Source organism: Heterocephalus glaber, unplaced genomic scaffold, assembly GCF_053883595.1.
Source record: "Heterocephalus glaber isolate CG9 unplaced genomic scaffold, H.glaber_assembly_v1.0 deba00001687, whole genome shotgun sequence".
In the NCBI taxonomy this organism is placed as follows: Eukaryota; Metazoa; Chordata; class Mammalia; order Rodentia; family Bathyergidae; genus Heterocephalus; species Heterocephalus glaber.
This window is the reverse complement of record NW_028258412.1, coordinates 5,573,385-5,591,545: the sequence shown is the minus strand read 5'-3', so window position 1 is coordinate 5,591,545 and position 18,161 is coordinate 5,573,385. Positions and strand designations below refer to the sequence as shown.

The 18,161-nt window shown below is 44.4% G+C and overlaps 1 pseudogene; it reads left to right on the top strand.

Moving 5' to 3' along the window:
* Positions 1-16,902: 16,902 nt before the first annotated feature.
* Positions 16,903-17,401, top strand: LOC101703700 (CD164 sialomucin-like 2 protein pseudogene; annotated as a pseudogene).
* Positions 17,402-18,161: the final 760 nt, after the last annotated feature.

Here is an 18,161-nt window from a genome sequence, read left to right as displayed (position 1 = left end):
CCTTCACAATGACTTTAAAGAAACATTTTGTGCACCTGCTTTTTCTTATGTGGTCCCAATCAAGTTTCATTCCTGGAGATCAGATGATTGTAGCTTCCCTCTGCTCACTCAGCCTGTGTTTTAGTGAGCCAGTTCTTGGAAGAAACTATAAAGGCGAAGGAGAGCCTGTTTGGCTCTACTCTTCTTAAGAATTGCTGAGTTGCATAAAATTGTCTTTTGTCATCAGTAATCCCTCAGTGGCTTTTCGTTCTTTTCAGTGGTAAAACATTATAATAACAATGTAATGTTACTAAAGCAGTTTTTAAAAAGAAGATGAATCACCCGTAATCCATCCACCTTAGTATACTGATTCCTCAGGTTTTTGTTAGAGGGCTTTTTGGGGGTAGCCTTTATTTTTCTCCAGAGAAAAAAGAGGTCCCAGCCCTTTGACTATCTTTCCCTGCCCCCATCCAGCTGAAAATTCTCTCTCGCTTGTAGCCGTTTGTCCTTTGAAGTTAAAGCTGGTTTTATTTCTAATCTGCACTGAATGGTTCTTTCTTGACAGTCACGGGGGGATCAGAGGGCTGCCTCCTGCACAGGACGGAGGTGTCACAGTTTCCACATACCCTGCTACCCTGTCATGCCTGTGTAAGTTCACATGAGCAAGGGAGCCCTTTCAGGGTTGGGCTCCAGATATCTCTATGGACATTATGGGCATGTCAACATTTTCTTCTTTCCAGCTTGTTACTTTGGTGATCGTTAATGTATTACTCTTATAATTAAGAATGTAAGCTATTTTGGGGCTAGGGTTATAGCTCAGTGGTAGAGCACGTGCCTAGCATGCACAAAGCCCTGGGTTTGATTTGCAGTACTGCAAAAAATACATGAGTTATTTTTCATTTAAAATATGTATTTACCACTCTCAGTTGTATACCTAGTGAAATGAAAACATAATGGTCACACAGAAACTTGTGTGTGAAGGTTCATGAAGCAATTCATAATAGCCAAAAAGCAGAAGGAACCTAAATGTCTCACAACAAATGAGTAAAAACAAAATGTGGTCTATCTATACAATGGAATATTATTCAACTCTAAAAAGGAATGAAGAGTTGATTCAGGCTACAACATGGATGTGCTTTGAGAACAATGCTAAGTGAAAGAAACCAGACACAAAAGCCTATATATTATGAGTCTACTTACATGAAATTCCAGAATAAGCAAATCTACAAAGATAGAAAGCATTGGTAGTTGCCAGGGGACAGAGACTGTTAATGAATAAATGGTTTCTTTCTGAGGTGATGAAAATGTTCTAAATTTGTAGTGATGAGCACACAACTCTATGACTACAATAAATGCTATTGAATTGTACACTTTTTTTTTTTTTTTGGTACTGGGGACCGAACTTGGGCCCTTGTGCTTGCAAGGCAGGCAGCGAAACCACTGAGCTAAATCCCCGGCCCTGAATTGTACACTTTAAATGGGTGAATTTTATGGTATGTGATATATATATATCTCACATGTATAAACTTTGTATGGTATATCTATTTTGTTTTATTATAAACTTTGTATGGTATATCTATTTTGTTTTATACATATATTTATTTATATTTGTATTTGTGGTACTGGGAACTGAATGCAGGGCTGCCACATCCCCCGCCCTTTTTATTTTTTATTTTGAGACAGGGTCTCAGCATGTTGCCTAGGCAGGACTCAAAGTTTGTATCCTCCTACCTTAGCCTCCCAGAGTTCTGGGATTATAGGTGTGCATCACCACATCTGGGTTGTGAGTTATATTTTAATAAAGCTGTTCTGTATGTTTAAAATCACTCAAACAGAACTTGACTTCATTCTAGAAGCCCTCTTTCATGTCTTCTCAAGGTGTAATAAAAAATATGGTGAATGGTGCTGCCAAGTGCCATCCAGTGAAAGGCAAGATCATAAAAAGATTATGGTACGTCTCCTCATCCACCTTATTTATCATATCTGGCACAGTATAACTCCTGGCTCCTCCCTAAAGTAAAAATGACAATGGAAGGTAAATGTGTCGAATTGATTTAGGACATGAATTGACAGCACAATTAAAGACACTCACAAAAGGGGACTTCTGAAACTGCTTCAGAAAATGGCAAGAACAATGGAATAAGTTTGTGTTTAAACCAAGAAGGAGTATTTTGAGGGGAATTAATGGCAGTGTGTCTTTTACTATAATAAATTTTTAAAAACTAAACATTAGCTATATTTTTGATCCCCCTTGTACACATACATACATACACACACATTCACACATATATACCTATATGCATTTGGAAATAGAAACAGATATGCAAAGGGGGAAGTACTGGGAAAAGATGGCCACGTGTAAGCCAAGGAATGCTCAAGGGCACCAGAGGCTTGGAGAGAGCCATGGAACAGTTCTCCCTCCCGGCCCTCAGAATGAACTAATCCTGCCCATACCTTGATTTTCAGACTTCTAACCAAACTTGTGAGATCAAAAATTGCTGTTGTTTGGGCCGGGGATTTAGCTCAGTGGTGCCACTGCCTGCCTCGAAAGCGCTAGGTCCCAAGTTTGATCCCCAGTACAAAAAAAAAAAAAAAATTTCTGTGTTTAAGCTACCCAGTTTGTGGTTATGGAAGCCCCAGCAAAGGAATCTAGGTAGGGATGAGATGAATGTCACCTTCCAGGGCCTGTGGGAACACACAAGGAGACTCAGAGGAAAATCAACTCTTCAGCACCTTTCACTCTCCAGGCCTATGCCGAGGCTTGGGCACCTCCTGCCCCCACTGTCCCAGCAGGAGGGCACCAGAGACGTCCAGAGCAGATGTCTGGGATGCATTTGGGAACTTTGGCAAAGGGGTTCCCAGTTAGGGCCCATCCTGGTCAGTGCGGGAACCGCCATCTGGATCCTGTTTGCTGTCTCCCTGGCAGGGAATTTGAACAGAATGGTGAGAAGTGTTAGAGAAAAGGGTGACTCCTTCTGTGGCCAGGGCCACATGGCAGTGGTGGGAGACAGCAATTCCTGGAGTCAGTGGTCCTTGGGTTGAATCCTGGCCCTGTTATTTGCTGGGTAACCTCATACTGCTCTTGTAATGTCACTGTCTTGGTTTGCTCCTTTGTGAAAGGAGGACAAGAGTAGAACTTACCTCAAACGTTGCTGCCAGGATACAATAATGCTAACAAACACCACCGCTGGTGAAGAAGGACTTAAGATCCTTTTTTACTATTTGTAAAATATGCCATCTTAATCTGTTTTCTCTTGCTATAGAAGAGTACCTGAGCCTGGTTAATTTATAAAGGAGAGAGCTTTATTTGGCTCATGGTTCTGGGTGCTGGGAATTCCAAGAGCACGACACTGGCAAGGGCTTTGTGCTGCACCAACTCAGAGCAGAAGGTGGAAGGGCAAGTGGGTCTGTAGGGCAGGAAGAAAACATGAAAGCGAGCCTTGCTTTTTTAACAACCCGCTCTCATCTGGGCATGGTGGTACCCTATTGTAATGCCAGCAGGCTGAGGCTGAGGCCGGACAATCACAAATTTGAGTCCAGCTTGGGCAAACTAGCAATTTAGTGACCCTGTCTCAAAATGAAAAATAAAAAGCTGCGGATGTAGCTCTGTGAGAAAGCTATGGGTTCAATCCTTACACTGAAAGGAAATAAAAAAAGAGCACTGTGGTGGTAATTATGCAGTCCCAAAAGAGCATGAACTCAGGAGGATTAGCCCAGCCCCAGTGAAAGCAGCATTAATCCCTCTTAACCACTCAATCACCTCCTAAAGGCTCTATCCCCACAACTACCGCACTGAGCATTAAATGTCAACATGAATTTTGGTGGGGACAGACTACATCCAAACCACAGCATGTACATAACACAAACTGATCATTTTAAGCATAGAATTCACTGGTATTAAGCACATACACATTGTACAACTAACACCACCATCGGTCTCCAGAAAATTTTCATCTTTCCCAACTGAAACTCTGCACCAGTTAAAAAATGATTCCCCATTTCTCTTCACCCAGCCCCTGACAAATACCAAATTCTTTTCTTCTCAGTGAATTGACTACTCATTCCCTCAAGGGTGGAATCCTGCAGTGCCTGTCTTTTTGTGGCTGGCATATTTCACTTAGAGTAATTTTTTCAGGGTTCATCTATGTTGTAGTATATGTCAGTTTTCTTTTAAAAAATTTAAAAGAAATTATTATTGTTTATTGTGGTAAAATATACATAACATAAAATTTGCCATAATAACCAGTTTAAAGTGCACAGTTCTGTGTTATTAAATACACTGAAAATATTGTGCCACTACTCATCCCTAGAACTTCTATATCGAAGCTCAGCACCCATTTCATAGTAACTTCTCAGGTCCTGGAAACCACCATTTTACTTGCTGTGTTTATGATTTTGACTACTTAAATTATCTTATATACGTGGAATTGTACACTATTTATCATTTTTCCAACTAGCTTATTTCACTTAGCATAAAGTTCTCAAGGCTCCTTCATGCTGAAGCAGGTGTCAGAATTTCCCTCCTCTTTAAGCCCGAATGACATTCTGTTATATGGACAGACCATACTTTGTTCGTCTGCTCATCCATTGATGGACACTGGGCCTGCTTCCTCATTTTAGCTGTTGTGAATAGTGCCACTATGAACATGCATGTAGAAGTATTTCTTTGAGACGCTATTTTCAGTATTTTTGAGTATACACCCAGAAGTGAAATTGTTGGATCATATGGCAATTCTGTGTTTGTTTTGAGAAACTATCGTATATTTTCCACAGTGGCCACATCATTTTACATCCCTATCAGGACTGCACAAGGGTTTCAATTTCTCTCCATGCTTGCCAACATTTGTCCTTTGCTTTCCTTCCCTCTCCCCTCCCCTTCCTTTCTCTTCCCTTTTCTCCTTCTCTTCTGCCCCTCCCCTCCCTCCCCTTCCCTCTCTTTTCTGTACTGGAGATTGAACCCAGGTCCTCACACATGCTGGGCAAGTACTCTCTCACTGAGCTACCACTTTAGCCCTTTTTACTTTATTTTATTTTATTTTTTTGAGACAGAGTTTTACTAAGTTACCTAGGCTGGCCTCAAACTTGCAATCTTCCCACCTCAGCCTCTGAAGTATTGGATTATAAGTGTGTGCCACCATGCTTGTCTGTTTCTTGTTTTTTAAAAAATGGAAATGGGTGTGAGCTGGTAGACTTTTTTCTTTTTTATGAGACAATTTTTTTTTTGTATATTCTTCTATTGGTACATTTTAGGTGTGCAACATAATGCATTCATCATTGGAGATATGCACCTTTACATACTCTCTTGGTTCTTATTTTTCCCCCTTCGCCTACCCTCCCTTCAACCCATCCATCTCTCCCTATTTGCAAAGGCTTTGTTGCCATTTTTTCGTTTTTCCATTCCCCTCTTTCCTTTCCCCTCCCCCTCCCCCTCCCACTTCCCCCCTCCCCTTTGCCCCTTTTCTTCCTATTTCACATTATCTATTATACCTTTTAGTCCTTATTTACACTTTCAGTTTCTCACATTAGAGAAACTATTCGGTATTTACACATGTGTGTCCTGTTTATTTCACTTAAGAGTATCGTCTTATGAGACAAATATTATAAGCTGCTTTCTGCTATAGAGAGTCCTCAGCCCCCTTGGGTGGAAACATGAAACTGCCTCTCTACTTATGGGGCTGAGGAACAAGTGGGTACCAAGAAAGAGTCCAGGGGACAATGTCTGCTCCTGGGGGACACCTGCTTCATTATTCTTCCTCTGGAAACCTGAAGGAATCATTTTTCTTAAGGATACCAGAGCTTGTGGAACCCTGATCCTACCCTCTTATGCATTTCCATAGTTTCTAGCAGGAGACCCCGGGGTTCTAAGGGAAACCCACTGTATGGAAAGGATGTGTCGGGAGCAGTGGCCTGGGGCCTACCCTGGGCTGGGGGAATCAGGCTGGTTCTGGGCATGAAGGAGTGAGGAAAGAGCTGTGTGCATAAATGCTACGTATATGGACCTGAGTGAACTAGAATGGGGGAGTAGTTGAAATGCTTGGAGGACCTAATCTGGGAGTGGTTCTGCCCCAGATTCTGGGGTGATTATGCCAGCTTCTGATGGGAATGGAATCTCACCCTCAAATATAGTGCCTGAGAGAGCCCCAAAGTTCCCAGCCACACAGCAGGAGTGAGGGCTGATGCTACAGGCAAGACAGACCCTGCTCATGATGGATGGCAGCAGGTGGCCTCCCCAGGGCCAGACCCAATGAGTGCTCCCAGAGGAGGAAACCTTGTCCCCTGGGTCAGCCTCACACTGGTGATTTGAGTCATCCGCTGACCTGGACAGGGATTCACCCCTCAGGCCCAACTCACCCACAAGGTGCAGAGAATAATAACCGTGACAACCTGATCGGCCAGGTGAGACCCACTGAGGCACGAACAACATCCAGCCTGTGCATGGCACGTCATAAGTAAGTGGTCTCTTTAGCACTGGAGGGAGAACTGCTGGATGTGCCTCAGGACCTGCCCTGGAATGCAGCCTTGGATGCAGCAGCTTATTCCCTACTCACTGGTTTTTCTAGAAATTGCACACAAAGAAAAGGTCCCTATTAATGAGGATTCTGGTTAAAGTTTTAAAATTCACAGCAAGCCCACTCTGCATAATAACGTGTCAGAAACACAACAATCCTTTAATCTAGAGGGAATTAATTGCTGGGCCCAGGAATTCAGGGTGCGCTAGCAGAATCCGTAATTTCTTGAGCTGATGGTTTTCAAAAAAGCGACTGATTTCAGACTGGCTTCCCTCTATGCGTCAGTAAGACTCCCACAGCCCTGACAAAGGGCAAGATTGTCTTGATGTCTTACTCAGTAAGAATCATGTATGTGAGGTCTGAATTAAAGGCAGCTCTGAATTTCTCCTGCCGGGTGGAACGTGGCTGACTTTAATCCCAGGAGATTTAATGACGGCTCTGTAGCACAAGGGCATCCCACAGGGCATGTCCTCACTCATCCCACATGCGTTTGTTGAGCACCCACTCCTTTCCAAGCTTGGGTTCAGTGTCAAGAAGGCAGAAAATGGGTATGGCCAGTTGCAAACCCAGATCAGAAGCCATGGCTGTCCACGGTGAGTATGATAGTATGATGGTAGATACCTGCCATATCGTGTCTGCCAAAAGCCACAACAAACCCTAATAATGTGTCACCATATGCCCATCGAACGACACAACTGTACCCTAGAGGATGAGGATGTCCTTAATGTGAGAGGTTGTGCACGTGCTGCCATTCAATTTTTTTTTTCCAATAGGGGAAATTCTTTTTTTTTTTTTCCATTTAGTTTATTGGTACATTTCAGGTATACAATAGGGTTACATTCATCATTGGGATCTTGTACCTTTATATGATGTATCTTGGTTCTTATTTTTTCCCCATTCCCCTGCCCTTCCTTCACCCCCTCCACCCTTTCCTATTTACAAAGATTTTGTTTCCATCTTTTTCCTTTTCTCACATTTTTTCTTTTCCCTTCTTTCCTTTTATCTTTTGATTTTGGACTTCCGACCTCTAGCCCTGGGCCCCCAGAATATTCTTATAAAATGCTGTGACCTTCTCCCAATCCAGCACTGCTACGGCCACATGACTGAGTCGACCCAGGTTCCATACAGGACCTGCCATCTGATGCCGGGACTGTGACGCGGAGAAAGCTCTCACTGTTGGGGGCGCTGTGTGCAGTCTAGAAAAGAGCCCTGCCGCCCCCTGTCGCCCCCTGCCGCCCCCTGCCGCCCGCCGCTGTCCTCAGCGCTCCCGCCATCTCCAGGAAGCCACCTCTCGACCGCCGGGCTTCCCTTCTTTCCTTTCCCCTACCCCTCCCACTTCCCCTACTCCTTTAGACATTTTCTTCCTATTTCATAATATGAATTGTACATTTTGATTCTTATTTATACTTTTAGTTTTTCACACCAGAGAAACTATTCGGTATTTACACGTGTGTCCTATTTATTTCACTTAAGAGTATCGCCTCAATGTGCATCCGCTTAGCTACAAGTGTCTCCAGTTTCTCTTTCTTTATGGCTGAATAGTACTCCATCTTATTAAAACAAACAAACAAACCATGGGGCTGGGGATTTAGCTCAGTGGTTCCGCCGCCTGCCCCGTAAGTGCAAGGGAGTTCAATCCCCGTACCAAAAATCCCCCCAAAACAAAAATAAACAAACAACCCCCCACATCTTTATCCAGTCTCCATTTGATGGGCAATTGGGCTGTTTCCAAGTTTTAGCTATTACAAACTGCGCTGCTATAAACAGGGGTGAGCATATATAATTGTGGTATTATTCTTTTAATTCTTTTGGGAAGATACCCAGAAGAGGAATAGCTGGGTCAAATGGGACTTCCAACCCTAGTTGTTTGAGGTATCTCCATACTGACTTCCACAGTGGTTGCACCAGTCTGCACTTCCACCAGCAGTGGAGAAGGGTTCCTTTCTCCCCACACGCCCGCCAGCATTTGTTATTGGTTGATTCCATAATAGCAGCCATTCTTTCTGGGGTGAGGTGGAATCTCAGCGTTATTTTCATCTGCATCTCTCAAATGACCAGTGATGTTGAACATTTTTTCATATGTTTATGTGCTGCTTTTACTTCTTTACCTGAGAAATGTCTGTTCATTTCAGATGCCCATTTTTGAATTGGGACTTTATATTTGGGGCGTCTGGTTTTTGGTTTCGGGGTTTTTTTTTTTGGTACTGGGGATGGAACTCAGGACCCTGCGCTTGCAAGGCAGGCGGCGGAACCACTGAGCCAAACCCCCAGCCCTGATTTTTTTTTAGTTCTTTATATATTCTAGATAGTAGATCTTTGTCTGAGGAACAGCTGGTAAAAATTTTTTCCCACATTGTAGGTTGTCTCTTAGCTCTGTTGGTGGTTTCTCTTGCAGTGCAGAAGCTTTTTAATACGATGAGATCCCAGTTGTTGATACTTTGTGCTAGTTTCCCTGCTATTGAGGATTTGTTCATAAAGTCCTTTCCTATGCCAATGTCTTTGAGAGTTCTACCTAACTTATCTTCCAGCAAGTTTAGTGTTTCTTTTTAAATATTTAGATCTTTAATCCACTTCAATTTTAGTTTAGTGCATGGTGAAAGATAGGGGTCTAGTTTTTATTTTATTTTATTTTATTGGTACATTTTAGGTATACAATATAATGTAGGGGTCTAGTTTTAATCTTTGACATGTTGAAATCCAGTTTTTCCAATACCATTTATTAAAGAGGGTGTCTTTCCTCCACTGAGGATGGTTGGCTCCTTTGTCAAAGATGAGGTAGCTGAGTATGTCTGGAGTTGTTTCTACATCTTCTAATCTATTCCACTGATCCTTGGGTCTGTTTCTTTGCCAGTACCATGCTGTTTTTATCACAATTGTTCCCATTCAATTTTGCTATGAACCTAAAATTGTTCTAAGATTTTTTTCTTTAATTACAAACAACACAAGAACAACAAAATACACCTTGTACATTGCTATTGTTTCCACTTAGAGAGGACAACAAAATGACCGTCCAAAAACAAAACAAAACCTTACAGATCCAGGAATAGCAGTGGACCCAAAAGAGAATAAACAGAAAGAAAACCACATCTAGTCCCATCAAAACCGATTTGTTGAAAACTAAGGATAAAAAGAAAATCTTAGGCAGAAGCAGGAGGATCACAAATTTAAGTCCAGCCTGGGCAACTTAATGATTTAATGAGACTGTGACTCAAGATCTAAATTTTTTTTTTAAAGGGCTGAGGAAGTAGCAAGTGCTCTGGGTTCAATCTTCAGTACTGAAAAAAAAATCTTAAAAGCCACGGGGTGGAAAAAGACATTGTATACAGGGAACAATGACAGTCAATTTCTCATGAGAATCAAATAATCCAGAAGACTATGGAACAATATCTATAAAGTGTTTAAATGGAGAAAATTATGTGTACACATAATTTCCAGTAAAAATACTTTTCAAAAGTATCTTTTTAAAAAAGGGTAAAATAAATAGTTGTATATAAATAATTCTCAGGAGACTCACACTACAAGAAAAACTAAAGCAAGCTCTTTAGGATAAATGGAAAAGATATCAGGTAGGAATCTGTGTCTACAAGAAGGCATAGTGTATTAGAAATGGTAAAGATGACAGCAGTCCCTGGGTACCCACAGGGTGGGGACTGGCTCTTCCATGGATACCAAATTCTACTCATAATGTAGCATTTGCATATAAGCTACATACGTTGTCCTCTACTTAGAGATTATTTATTTATTTATTTATTTGGTACCAGGGATCGAACTCAGGACCTTGCGCTTGCAAGGCAGGTGCTGTAACCACTGAGCTAAATCCCTGGCCCAATTTAGAGATTATGTAAATCATTTCCAGATTAAAATACTTCATACAATGTAAATACTATGCAAATAGTAGTTATACTGCAATTTTTAGGAAATAATGACAAGAAAAATATGTCTGTACATGTTCAATAAAGATGCATTTGTCCTCCAAATTTTTGATCCCCAGTTGGTAGAATCTGGATGCAGATCCTGTGTAAATGGGGGGCCAACTGTACTTTGATTTGTATTCTTAACTTCCTTAAAAGTCAAGTGACTGGTTAAAGCAGTAATAATGTGGGGAGCACTTGCCTAGCACGCATAAGGACCTGGGTTCAATCCCCAGCAAATGCCTCCCCATGATGTATTGTAGGGTTTATAACAAATGTAGCAGTACAATATAGGATAGAATAGTATAGGAAAAGAAGGGTGTGAAAATGGAATTATACATTTTCAATATATATATTTATACATGAGTTGTTATAACAGTAATTCAAGTAAATTGTGATGAGGCAAGGACACATATTGTTATTCTTTTTTATTTTTTTGCTACCAGGGATCAAACTTGGGTCATTCCACTTGCGAGGCAGGCGGTAGAACCACTGAGCTAAATCCCCGGCCCCATATTCTTAGAACAACCATGAAAAAACACAAATTGGCATTGCTAAAAAGTTAAGGAGGTAAAATGGAACCTTAAACATTGCTCAATCCAGAGTCAGGTGTGGTGGTGCATGACTGTAATCCCAGCACTCAGGAAGCTGAGGCAGGAGGATCACCGCAAGTTCAAAGCCAGCCTGGGCTATATAGTTAGCTCAAAGCCAGTCTAAGCTACATAGCAAGACCCTGTCTCAAAAAAAATTTTTCTCAATCCGAAAAAGCCAATAAAAGAAGGGAAATAAGCAAAGAAAAAAAAAGATAAATAGAACACAAATAGCAAGATGATTGACTTAAACAGAACCATATTAATATTATGTATATCTTTAAATGTAACTGAACTAAATGATGAGACTGTTTGAAAAAAAGATTGAAGTTATATGTTGTTTACAAGAGATGCATTTTATTTATCTTTATATATTTATTTTGTAGTGGTGCTGGGGATGGAATACAGGGTCTTGTGCATGCTGGACAAGCATTACTACTGAGGTACATCCCCAGCCCTGAGATATATTTTAAATACAAAGGCACAAAAAAATTGAAAGGAAAAAATTATTTAAAAAGTATACAAACACCAAGCATGAGAACACTGGTGTGGCTACTGTAATAGCAAACAAAGTAGAATTCCACACAAGGGGTATTACCAGGAATAAAGATATTGCGTAAAGATAAAAAGGCCAAGGAAACATTGAAACCTACACATGTATGTGACTAAGAACAAAGATTCAAAATACATAAAGTAAAAATTGGTCACAGTAAAGGGAGGAATGGAAAAAATATACATCAGAGTTGGATAGAAAAAGAGAATATATAGAGTCCAGGAGACAGAGAGAAAAAGAAAAAAGCAATAGATTTAGTTATGGGCACCAGAGTGAGGAGAGTAGAGGCAGCCTAACACTAAGAAAATGATGGGTCCCAGAAATAAGGAACAACGGAGAGAATGAATTAGACCAGAGGGTCAGAGGCTCCAGGTACAGTGGATGGGACCAGAACAGGGGTCTGGGCCTGTGGGTTACAGGGTAGATATCATCACTTACTGGCTGCTCTGTGAAGCTTTGGGAGCCAGGCTCCCCCCAAACTCCCTGTGAAGGAGGGAAGAAGGGAATGAAGTTAGTTGTCAGGGACCCTCTCTTAGGGCCCCTAAGAATGCACGGAATCCCTCACCAGAGGCCATCTGGGTACTTACTCTAAGTCTTCTCTAATGAGTGGTCCGGGATTCCTTTGGGTTCAGTAGGGCCTGGGGGTCCCTGACCAACAAGATAGAGCCTCAGCCTAATACTGGGGTAGGATGGACTAGGCAGAGGGTTGGGGGCAGAGGAGTCAGGGAGAAAGCCCCAGCTCAGCCTGGCCCTCACCATATACCCAATGCCCAGCACACAGTGGGCAGTTCATACAGCTCAGAGAACTGGGCACTGGGTCAGACAGTCCCCACCCAACCCGCAGATGTTGCCAGGTGCCATAGCCCTAGGACAAGATTCTAAACTTTTCTTGGCCTTAGGTGATAATGATATTTACTTCTTGTTAATGACTTGAATGAGAAGATTCATAGAGTGTAGTTTACTTAACAAATGTTCAATAAGCACTGGTTGAATGAATGGATGAAAGGATGGATGGACTGATGGATGAATGAATATAAAATGAATGGGAACCAGGTGTGGTGGTGCACCCCTATAATCCCAGCACTTGGGAGGCTGAGACAGGAGGATCACCATGAGTTTGAGGCTGGTCTGGGCTACAGTGAGTTCAAAACCATCCTGAACTATACAATGAGACCCTGTCTCAAACCAACAAACAAAACAAAACAAAGAAAATGTATGGGAGTACTTGAAGAATGACTCACCATGTGTCCAGGACTCTTGGGGACACCAGGAGGTCCAGGGAGATCTGCAATAAGACAAGATATCCTCAGAACTAGAAAAGAGTACACTGCCCATCAGCTGCCTCCTGATAGCCACAGGACTGGTTCTCCTGCAACCTAGCAATTCCATCCTTTACACCAGGCCAGGGCTGAACTTACCCATGGGTCCTGGAAGGCCAGGGGCCGTAGGGACCCGAGGCTGCTGGTCTCAGTGAAGGTGTTGGACAGTAATGAGTCCCCTGCAAGAGAAAATTAGTGAGTGAACAGAATTGGGTAGAGTATGGCAGTGTTCACCAGCCACCTCTGCAAAGTCAGCCCCGACTGCCCTATGGGCCACCGCCAGCATGGATGGGGCCCCCAGGCACCTGCTCCCAGGAGGGAGAGTAGGGACAGTGTTGGCCACATAGTATTAGAAGGCAGGGAGACCTGGGTTCTAATCCCACCACAGTCTAGATGGTGACATCCAGAAAGTCTCTCTACACTTTACTGACCCTATAATGCTACCTGCCAAATGGAATAGTAAAAGCTACCACTTATTGAACATCTACAGCATTCCAGGGTTCTATCACGGAGCTCTGGGAGGCTGGCACTGTCATTATCTACATTGTAGAAATGAGGAATCCAAGGCTTGGAGAAGGATGACTAGTGAGATGGAATGAATGGTGGAATGGGAGAATGAATGAATGAAAGAATGGATGATGTCCAGTTGAGGCAGGAGATTAGGGCTCGGTAGACTGGCTGGGGAAGTAGGCCTGACCTATTAATTGCAAAATTCCAGGACACACGTGCAGAACAGTTCCAAAAGCCCTGCACATGGACTTCTCCATGTGAGAACTGGAGCAGTTTTGCATAGGCCTGACCTCAGCCCAAGGAGTGGGAGATCAAAAAGGACAGTCATCATTGAGCTCTCTGCTACTGTGCTCTCATGCTGTAGAGTCTACTTTTTTCCTATTTTTACTTGGCTCAAAGTCACTCTGCAGAGCATGTTTCTTTTTCTACCTTTAATAAACATAAAACTTCACTACCTTTTGCACTTGTCTTGACAAATTCTTTGTTCAGGACAGAAAGAACCTAGAAATTACCTGTAGAAGAAGACTCCAGCACCTCAACACCTGATAACACAGTCGTGCACCAAAGACCCAATGCAGACAGGGTCGAACCCGGCACTCTGCTCTAATCTGTAGTAGCACAGGGAGAACCCCAAAGATGCACGTCAGAGCCCAGCCTGGTGAGGACCTGAGGCCTCTGCTAGCCCAGGGTCAGGGCTGTGGCCTTCATTGCTTAGAGCTCACATCCTGCAGTAAGGTCTTGAGCTTCCTGGCACTCTGAGGGCTGAATTTTAGCCAGCTCTAAACTTGAGGAAGGCCTGATGCCTGGTGGTACTAAGCATGTGTATCTGAATCTACTCCCCCACACCTCATTTGTGTGATTGAAGCCTCCTTTCTCTGGTACCTCAGGGCTCCTCACCTGGGAACAGAGGAGAACAGCAGTGCTATTGAACAACTGGGTGACATATGGCCTGCAACGGACACACTTAGCACACAGAAGGTGCCTAGTAGATGGCAGCAGGCAAGGTGGTGATGGTTACTCCAGTGTCCCCCACCCCCACCTCAACATGCAAAGATCCTACAGGGTCACCATGCTAGGAGATGCAGGTATGGGGTGTCCCAACAGAGGATTGAGGTCAGGGGGGCCACAGACCCTGGTAGGCCTGGAGGTCCCCTCTCTCCAAGGGACCTGGAGCTCTGACCTGGCCAGTACTCCGTAGCAAGTCCTGTGCACCTACAATGAAATTCCAGGGGTCAGGAATGTACAGGAAGCAGGGATAATCAGAGTGGCCTCAAGGGGGCAGGACGAGGCAGCCCAGTTTTTGCCCATTGGGAGCTCCTAGACCAGTGAGAGGAAGCCGAGGCAGAGGTGAAACATCAGTGCCCACCTGCGTGACCAGGGTCCTATGGTGGATAATGGTGGACTAGGGGCCCTAAGGAAGACAGGATTCTGTGTTCATGGCCCTCACAGACATAGATTTTGGCTATGGACTCCAGACCCCTCCAGGCCCCTGGGCCCAGGGCCCAGATCTTCATCAGAAGTGAATGTCTTTTGAAAAATGTGTAGTTCATAGCATGCATTGTAGAAAAGTCATTACACACCATCACTGCCAGCCAAGCTCACTTCTGTGATGGTGTTTCCTGTTCACACAGTTTTTGCTGCGTTCCTCTCCATAAATACAATGCCTCTCTTCATCTGTTAAAGTTCTGCGGATATGGAGGAGTTTTGCTAATTCATTCTCTCTCTTCTCTCTCTCTTGTCTCTCTCTCTCTCCCTACCCCCCTCTTTTTCTCCTCACAGCCCCCTCTTTCTCTCTTCCTGTTGTTGAATATTGAACCAGGGCATAGTGTAAACTAGTGAAATTTTTGCTACATTTGCAGGAAATGAGGTAGAAGAGAGACCAGGTAGCAAACAATGTGCAAAATGTATCTGTGTCTATGTACATTTGACAAATTGAGGCAGGGAGCACAAGGAGCTGGGAATTCAAAGCAGACAGGTCCCTCTGGCCAGTCCCCAATGGGGAGGCTGCCAGGCCCTGCTCCTGGTTCTATCATGGACAGGTCTTTGCTCAGGCTCAGCTGCAACCCTCAGAGGCCTCTGACTTGCCCAGGCACAGATAGCAAATCCCCCCCACGATGGAGGAAGGTGGGTTCCTAGCCCAGGACTGGGGACAGGGAAAAGGAGACGCCACTGTGAGCCATGCCCCTTTCTAGGGGCTTACATAGCCCAGCTTGGTCCTACAAGGTAGGTAATAATAGTTAAGTCGTCTTTAATACTTATTCCGTCTGCCATTTCCTACACATTCTAAGGACTCAGTCTTGTTATTTATTTATTTATTCATTAATTTATTTTTGCAGCACTAGGGCCATAAAGTCTTAACAGATGGGGACTCTGAGGCACAAAGAATCCCAGTACTACCTATCCTCTGTCCCCCATGTGCAGAAAAATGCTGAGTGAATGAGACTCTTCCCTGCCTTTCCCTTAAGAGGAGACCATGGCAAAGAAATGAGGTGACTCACCCCTCCATGAAGTTCTCCAGCCTGGGATCTGAACTCAGGTGACTTGGACTCCAGAGCCTGACCTCCTTTTGCAGGAAGGGGGGCACCTGGCAGGCAGGCCCAGTGTCCAGCAGGACTGCTGTCCCTGACAGAAATGGCTTCATCAGCTCTCTGCATCCTTTTTGCTCCCAGGTGTAGACACAAAACTTCATTTTATTCCTCTTTGTAGGACAGACCTAAAGTAATTACTCCAGATATTGTTTTTCTCTGACAAGTTTTTGGGTTCTTCTTAACCTTAACCTTTCTGCTATCTTACCATTTTCCTTTCCTTACTTACCACTTTCCTTCCTGTGACATGTTACCGACTGGACCAGTTCCTCAGTTGACTGTCACCCATCTGCCTCTTGACTGGGACACTAGCCCCTCCAGGACAGTCTTTGTCTTATGTTTTGCCATGAAAAGTACCAAGCACCTAGTAGGATCTCAAGGCCCCTCCATAAAACTTTTTTTGATGAATGCCTGAAATATGCTGAAAATAAATTTCAAGCAAGCAAAAGAAATAAAAGGCAAAATAATGTGGACGGCAGACATAAATGCCTCGAAAAGGAGCATAAATGTTCCAGTCTCACCTGAGGGTGTCTCTTGAGTTGTTAATCGGTGGACTTGTGCCTGGAAATTCTTTTTCAACCAATTTGGTTTTGGATATTTCACCAGGAGCCAGAGAGAACTAGAAAGATGAGCAGAAACACAGCCAGGCCAGCCGTACAGACAGAAGGGGCTCAAAGCAATTTTACATTTCAATGATGAAAAGAGAGTTTAGGGCTGAGAGTGTTGTGCAGTGGTACAGGGTTTGCCTAGCCTGCAAAGGCCCTGGATTCAATCCCCAACACTGCCAAGTAAAGAAAAAGAAAGTTTAAGAAAATACCAAAACTATCAAAAAGACCAGAAAAATATTGATTCTGGATTCAGGATTCACAAAAAGTACTCAAACCCTTAGCAAAATTCAGAAAAATGGATAGAAATACTTTAGGGGATGGTCTTCTGCAGGACAAAAATGTCCCATCCTTCCTGCTCCTGTTCTCTTCTCCTATGTGCCCAGCTCACCGTGGCTGGTAAAGGAGCTCAAGGCTTTGGGTGGGGAACCTTGATCTGCCTGAACATCTGGCCTGCTGTCCAAGGGGGCTGCAAACGACTGGAGCCCTGTGAGTGGTGTGTGGAGGGGGACAAAGCACAGAACCGCTTGGGCTGTGTGTGGCAGCAGTGGCAGCCAGAGGAGCCAGGACACTGTGTGGCCCATGCTGAAGTGGCCACCGAGTGTTGCTCTGTCTACAACCACTCAGAGTCCTGTCCCGCTGCCCACCATCACCCCACCTATGGACTGAAGACAATCACAACAGGGAGCCCCACAGTTCTGGAAACGTGCAGCCCTGGCTTTGATGGTGCCAGCTTCATCTGGGGTGTGGTGCTGGTGCTGAGCCTGCAGGCAGTGGCCTTCTTTGTGCTGCGCTTCCTCAAGGCCAAGGACAGCACTTACCAGACACTAATCTGACCCCCTTGGGCCTGGACTCCACCCTGAGGGGAAGGAGGATGCAGGGGCCGCCCTCCTGGCCACCTTGTGGGCACTGGGTGGGAGAAGGTTTGGCCACCAGTTTCTGGTCCCTGTGGCCACCGAGCAGGCTTAATGCCTGATGCCTGACATCCCCTCCTCCTGGGGCTGACACCTGCAGCTGAGAGCATCCTTCAGCTATGTCGTGGCTCATCCAGCAACCCTGCTCGGCCCACCAACCTAGCCAGACTCTGCCCCCAAATAAAGGAACTGTTTCCAGTGGTGGTGGTGGGGAATACAGGAGAAGGCAGCAGCAGCCTCCACAGGAGGGCCCTGAGACTGGTCCCAGGACACAGACCCCAGCTCCACTCTAGGGCACTGACCTCCATCTTGGAGGTGCCCAACTGCTCTACACACAAGCACAGCATGTCCTCCGCCAGTGCCTATAGCTGCAGCTCCCGTGTCACCTCCCCCAGAAAGCCCTCCTGGACAGACCAGGGCACCCACCTTGATGCTTTCATTGCTCTACAAGGCCAGTCCTCACTCTAGTCTCTGGTCCTGTGTCTTCCTAAATTAGCTTCCTTTCCTTCAGCCCAGGGCCAAGTCTGTGTCCCTTCTCATGGGATCCTAATGCCACCTGATGGAACAGATGAGGCCCTTGGCCCAGAGAGCAGAGGCTGCCTGCCTGTCTGTGCAGAGAAGTGGGCCCAGATTCTAAGAGTGCTCTGAACTGGGAATGGTGCTGTGAGAAGATTTGGAGACCCTGG